Source organism: Gobius niger, assembly GCF_951799975.1.
Source record: "Gobius niger genome assembly, contig: SCAFFOLD_95, whole genome shotgun sequence".
Classification (NCBI taxonomy): domain Eukaryota; kingdom Metazoa; phylum Chordata; class Actinopteri; order Gobiiformes; family Gobiidae; genus Gobius; species Gobius niger.
The window spans coordinates 94,102-101,760 of record NW_027639111.1 but is presented as its reverse complement, the minus strand read 5'-3'; positions in this window follow the sequence as shown (position 1 = coordinate 101,760).

The following is a 7,659-nucleotide window of genomic DNA, read 5'->3' as shown; positions in this document are numbered from 1 at the left end:
TAACCCTAACCCTAACCCTAACCCTAACCCTAACCCTAACCCTAACCCTAACCCTAACCCTAACCCTAACCCTAACCCTAACCCTAACCCTAACCCTAACCCTAACCCTAACCCTAACCCTAACCCTAACCCTAACCCTAACCCTAACCCTAACCCTAACCCTAACCCTAACCCTAACCCTAACCCTAACCCTAACCCTAACCCTAACCCTAACCCTAACCCTAACCCTAACCCTAACCCTAACCCTAACCCTAACCCTAACCCTAACCCTAACCCTAACCCTAACCCTAACCCTAACCCTAACCCTAACCCTAACCCTAACCCTAACCCTAACCCTAACCCTAACCCTAACCCTAACCCTAACCCTAACCCTAACCCTAACCCTAACCCTAACCCTAACCCTAACCCTAACCCTAACCCTAACCCTAACCCTAACCCTAACCCTAACCCTAACCCTAACCCTAACCCTAACCCTAACCCTAACCCTAACCCTAACCCTAACCCTAACCCTAACCCTAACCCTAACCCTAACCCTAACCCTAACCCTAACCCTAACCCTAACCCTAACCCTAACCCTAACCCTAACCCTAACCCTAACCCTAACCCTAACCCTAACCCTAACCCTAACCCTAACCCTAACCCTAACCCTAACCCTAACCCTAACCCTAACCCTAACCCTAACCCTAACCCTAACCCTAACCCTAACCCTAACCCTAACCCTAACCCTAACCCTAACCCTAACCCTAACCCTAACCCTAACCCTAACCCTAACCCTAACCCTAACCCTAACCCTAACCCTAACCCTAACCCTAACCCTAACCCTAACCCTAACCCTAACCCTAACCCTAACCCTAACCCTAACCCTAACCCTAACCCTAACCCTAACCCTAACCCTAACCCTAACCCTAACCCTAACCCTAACCCTAACCCTAACCCTAACCCTAACCCTAACCCTAACCCTAACCCTAACCCTAACCCTAACCCTAACCCTAACCCTAACCCTAACCCTAACCCTAACCCTAACCCTAACCCTAACCCTAACCCTAACCCTAACCCTAACCCTAACCCTAACCCTAACCCTAACCCTAACCCTAACCCTAACCCTAACCCTAACCCTAACCCTAACCCTAACCCTAACCCTAACCCTAACCCTAACCCTAACCCTAACCCTAACCCTAACCCTAACCCTAACCCTAACCCTAACCCTAACCCTAACCCTAACCCTAACCCTAACCCTAACCCTAACCCTAACCCTAACCCTAACCCTAACCCTAACCCTAACCCTAACCCTAACCCTAACCCTAACCCTAACCCTAACCCTAACCCTAACCCTAACCCTAACCCTAACCCTAACCCTAACCCTAACCCTAACCCTAACCCTAACCCTAACCCTAACCCTAACCCTAACCCTAACCCTAACCCTAACCCTAACCCTAACCCTAACCCTAACCCTAACCCTAACCCTAACCCTAACCCTAACCCTAACCCTAACCCTAACCCTAACCCTAACCCTAACCCTAACCCTAACCCTAACCCTAACCCTAACCCTAACCCTAACCCTAACCCTAACCCTAACCCTAACCCTAACCCTAACCCTAACCCTAACCCTAACCCTAACCCTAACCCTAACCCTAACCCTAACCCTAACCCTAACCCTAACCCTAACCCTAACCCTAACCCTAACCCTAACCCTAACCCTAACCCTAACCCTAACCCTAACCCTAACCCTAACCCTAACCCTAACCCTAACCCTAACCCTAACCCTAACCCTAACCCTAACCCTAACCCTAACCCTAACCCTAACCCTAACCCTAACCCTAACCCTAACCCTAACCCTAACCCTAACCCTAACCCTAACCCTAACCCTAACCCTAACCCTAACCCTAACCCTAACCCTAACCCTAACCCTAACCCTAACCCTAACCCTAACCCTAACCCTAACCCTAACCCTAACCCTAACCCTAACCCTAACCCTAACCCTAACCCTAACCCTAACCCTAACCCTAACCCTAACCCTAACCCTAACCCTAACCCTAACCCTAACCCTAACCCTAACCCTAACCCTAACCCTAACCCTAACCCTAACCCTAACCCTAACCCTAACCCTAACCCTAACCCTAACCCTAACCCTAACCCTAACCCTAACCCTAACCCTAACCCTAACCCTAACCCTAACCCTAACCCTAACCCTAACCCTAACCCTAACCCTAACCCTAACCCTAACCCTAACCCTAACCCTAACCCTAACCCTAACCCTAACCCTAACCCTAACCCTAACCCTAACCCTAACCCTAACCCTAACCCTAACCCTAACCCTAACCCTAACCCTAACCCTAACCCTAACCCTAACCCTAACCCTAACCCTAACCCTAACCCTAACCCTAACCCTAACCCTAACCCTAACCCTAACCCTAACCCTAACCCTAACCCTAACCCTAACCCTAACCCTAACCCTAACCCTAACCCTAACCCTAACCCTAACCCTAACCCTAACCCTAACCCTAACCCTAACCCTAACCCTAACCCTAACCCTAACCCTAACCCTAACCCTAACCCTAACCCTAACCCTAACCCTAACCCTAACCCTAACCCTAACCCTAACCCTAACCCTAACCCTAACCCTAACCCTAACCCTAACCCTAACCCTAACCCTAACCCTAACCCTAACCCTAACCCTAACCCTAACCCTAACCCTAACCCTAACCCTAACCCTAACCCTAACCCTAACCCTAACCCTAACCCTAACCCTAACCCTAACCCTAACCCTAACCCTAACCCTAACCCTAACCCTAACCCTAACCCTAACCCTAACCCTAACCCTAACCCTAACCCTAACCCTAACCCTAACCCTAACCCTAACCCTAACCCTAACCCTAACCCTAACCCTAACCCTAACCCTAACCCTAACCCTAACCCTAACCCTAACCCTAACCCTAACCCTAACCCTAACCCTAACCCTAACCCTAACCCTAACCCTAACCCTAACCCTAACCCTAACCCTAACCCTAACCCTAACCCTAACCCTAACCCTAACCCTAACCCTAACCCTAACCCTAACCCTAACCCTAACCCTAACCCTAACCCTAACCCTAACCCTAACCCTAACCCTAACCCTAACCCTAACCCTAACCCTAACCCTAACCCTAACCCTAACCCTAACCCTAACCCTAACCCTAACCCTAACCCTAACCCTAACCCTAACCCTAACCCTAACCCTAACCCTAACCCTAACCCTAACCCTAACCCTAACCCTAACCCTAACCCTAACCCTAACCCTAACCCTAACCCTAACCCTAACCCTAACCCTAACCCTAACCCTAACCCTAACCCTAACCCTAACCCTAACCCTAACCCTAACCCTAACCCTAACCCTAACCCTAACCCTAACCCTAACCCTAACCCTAACCCTAACCCTAACCCTAACCCTAACCCTAACCCTAACCCTAACCCTAACCCTAACCCTAACCCTAACCCTAACCCTAACCCTAACCCTAACCCTAACCCTAACCCTAACCCTAACCCTAACCCTAACCCTAACCCTAACCCTAACCCTAACCCTAACCCTAACCCTAACCCTAACCCTAACCCTAACCCTAACCCTAACCCTAACCCTAACCCTAACCCTAACCCTAACCCTAACCCTAACCCTAACCCTAACCCTAACCCTAACCCTAACCCTAACCCTAACCCTAACCCTAACCCTAACCCTAACCCTAACCCTAACCCTAACCCTAACCCTAACCCTAACCCTAACCCTAACCCTAACCCTAACCCTAACCCTAACCCTAACCCTAACCCTAACCCTAACCCTAACCCTAACCCTAACCCTAACCCTAACCCTAACCCTAACCCTAACCCTAACCCTAACCCTAACCCTAACCCTAACCCTAACCCTAACCCTAACCCTAACCCTAACCCTAACCCTAACCCTAACCCTAACCCTAACCCTAACCCTAACCCTAACCCTAACCCTAACCCTAACCCTAACCCTAACCCTAACCCTAACCCTAACCCTAACCCTAACCCTAACCCTAACCCTAACCCTAACCCTAACCCTAACCCTAACCCTAACCCTAACCCTAACCCTAACCCTAACCCTAACCCTAACCCTAACCCTAACCCTAACCCTAACCCTAACCCTAACCCTAACCCTAACCCTAACCCTAACCCTAACCCTAACCCTAACCCTAACCCTAACCCTAACCCTAACCCTAACCCTAACCCTAACCCTAACCCTAACCCTAACCCTAACCCTAACCCTAACCCTAACCCTAACCCTAACCCTAACCCTAACCCTAACCCTAACCCTAACCCTAACCCTAACCCTAACCCTAACCCTAACCCTAACCCTAACCCTAACCCTAACCCTAACCCTAACCCTAACCCTAACCCTAACCCTAACCCTAACCCTAACCCTAACCCTAACCCTAACCCTAACCCTAACCCTAACCCTAACCCTAACCCTAACCCTAACCCTAACCCTAACCCTAACCCTAACCCTAACCCTATACCAGAGATGGGTCCCTTTTCAAACACCTAACCCTAACCCTAACCCTAACCCTAACCCTAACCCTAACCCTAACCCTAACCTAACCCTAACCCTAACCCTAACCCTAACCCTAACCCTAACCCTACATATGCAAATGAGAGTCTTGGCTTTCCAGAGTCATCTGCACTTTCTTCTCTATCCCTAACCCTAACCCTAACCCTAACCCTAACCCTAACCCTAACCCTAACCCTAGGACTCTATAGAAGCGCTCCTTCCGCAACTTAAATATACTTAATCTCGACCATTACTCTAACCATTGGGAGCTCATGCTTGAACTTGAGCCTCTTTAATACAGTTTTTCTTCACTTTCTCCTCCCCCCTTCCCCTCCCCCATGCCTCCTCTTTGGTGGTGTGGGTGAGAGGGGAAGGGGTTGAGCTCATGCCTGGACAGGTAGGGGAGTAGCTCGACCCCGGATAAGGGTTCTACTCCTATGCTCTTCCGCTTCCTCTCCCATTCCCCCTGTTTTTCTTTATTTTCCCTCTCCTTCCCCATACCTCTTCTTTGGATGTGTGTGGTTGGTTGGTTTGGTGGAGCATGCGGCTTGACAGGTGGGGGGAGTGGCTCGACCCTGGACAAGGGTTCTACTCCTTTGCACTTCCTCTCCTTCTTCATCACCACAGCCATTTCTTCCCCCTTTCATTTTAAGGTCTATCATCGCTTTTACGTCCATTAACTCTAGCTAGAGTCCTTTACCTAATACAATATTTTTAGTATGACAACTTTAAGCGCCGCTGGAATGAGGAAACTCAGCGACGTGCGTGGGCCCGTGCATTGCCTTTGACTCTCCTTAACTGTTTAATTCATCAAGGAATGAACAGGGAGGGTCATCGAGATAATTTTCTAACCTAACCCTAACCCTAACCCGGAATGCCTCCGGGACTAGGGGGTACCATGACAGGGGAATGGCCCATGCAAAACCGGTCTCATACCAGAGATGGGTCCCTTTTCAAACACCTAACCCTAACCCTAACCCTAACCCTAACCCTAACCCTAAATGTCAATTTTCACATTTTTTAACACACACACACAACCGTAGACGTCATGGACCATTTTATTGAACGCTCACACCTCAAAAAAATAACAGCATCAAATAAATAACATTGACACTGAGCCATTTAGTACTTTCCCCCAAAAATCGACTCAACTGTCGAGCCGAGTGAGATCCCTGCCCTCCCCACCAAAAGACTTTCTATCCACCCCATAGTCCCACAAAAGCTCTTCTCCAACCACAACATCTCGAAGAGCATGAAAGAGGACCACTGCACGTGTCCCTTCCGGGAGGTTTACGTTGTGAACCTTTGGTGCCACATTGGCATTTTTACGTGAATGGTTGAGGCGCCTTCCGTAGGTGTCCATGGTGGGGTGGCAGCTGCAGGGAAACTGTGTGGCGTCCACACACAGGCTTTTGCCTGCAGAGTCTTTGAAAAACAAAACATATCCAGACTGAAGGAGCTTTTTCCCTTGCGAGGACGGCATATTCAGTCCATGATAATCACAAACGACTTCATTTTTCCGCCGGGGCAACACTGTGATTATGCCTAGGGATTTATAAAACAGAGAAGATTGGATAAACATATTGGCGGTCAAAAAAAACGCTGTGAAGGAAATACCTTTTCCCTTTTCCTCTTCAAACTGCACCACGGCGAGACCGGTCCAGCTCTGCTCCATCACCCTGCGGACAATCCACTGCATCTCCTCCTCTGTGTCTGTAGGTGGAACCCAGGCCTTCAGCACATCCCCAGTGCTGGGTACATTTGTCACCCACTTCTCAATGTCAATCTTGTGTTGCACAGTGGATGGACGTGGTTCTGTACGGGCTCTGTTCTGTGCTTGATCTTCAGGTAAATAGAAAAGAAGAAATGTTACTATACTTACACTTACACATATTACATATTACATACATTTTGTGGTATATGTCAAATGGCAGTTGGTCTCTAAACTTTGGACCTGTGGCTTTTTTTTTTTTTACACATTTTAAGGTATCACTTTTTATAGAAGAAGATCTTCATTGATATAGTGCCTTTCACAGATATAATCACAAAGCGCTTCACATGAGACAATTGTACATTCGCTCCATACTGGGTGGTGGTAAGCTGCTTGTGGTTTCCCCTGGGTGAGACTTACAGAAGCGCTGTCGCGACTGCACACGTCTGCACCAACAGTCCCTCTGACCACCATATATAAGTAAATATAAATATATATAAAGCACTGAAGACTCAAGCATGGTATTTACCTAAAATGTACTTCTCCCGCACATGTCGCTGCTCAGATCGCCACTTCTTGTAAAAAGGCCTGTAATCGCTAAATCCGGCTTTCTCGCAGGCTGCCTTTGTCGGCGCCTGTGCATCTGGAGTGATTGGAAAGGCACAGAGGAAGTCATTCCAGCGGCTGATGGACCGAGTTTCTGGACTGGTGGTGGCACCCTCTCTGCCTGTGTACCTTGACAAAACACAGAGGGATAATGTTTTTTATTTGTAAAACTGTCAAAAATTAAGTAATAAAGCACAACTAAAATGGATTCATTTCAAAGTTTGATACTAACTTTTCTTCCAAACGGCGCACGTCAACCGCTGCGTTCTTAAGCGCCTGTCCGCCATTGGCCAGGAAAAATGCTATGCTTTCGTCCTTCTGTACAAAGGTCGGCCTCACATTTCGGAAATACGTTTCCAAAGTCTGCCAAATCATCAAAATTACACAGGTTGCCTGGACAGACTTTTTTCATCGTCAAGTGTTTCAACCTGCCTTGTCCGTGGATGGGCTCAGCCGGTAGGTGGAACCCCCCGTTGAAAGCAGAACTACTCCGCCATCTGAGTCCGGTACCCGCTGGAGCCAGCTCTGGACCTGTCCGATATTCAGATAGCGCATTAACAATAGTGTTTTCTGCTGTCATGCCCCATAGTACTTCCTGTCAGCCGGGTGGGGTGAATGAAGCTGTTCTACAGTCATCACTGTCTGTCTGCCTGCCTGTGCGCCCGCACGCCCGCCCGCCCGCCCGCCTGTCTGTCTCTCTGTCTGTCTGAGATAACCCTGTTTTCAGTGATGCCAGTAAAATGCACACAAATGGATACTTACAGTCAAATCAGATACAGCTTTTGAGCTGAATTGGTAG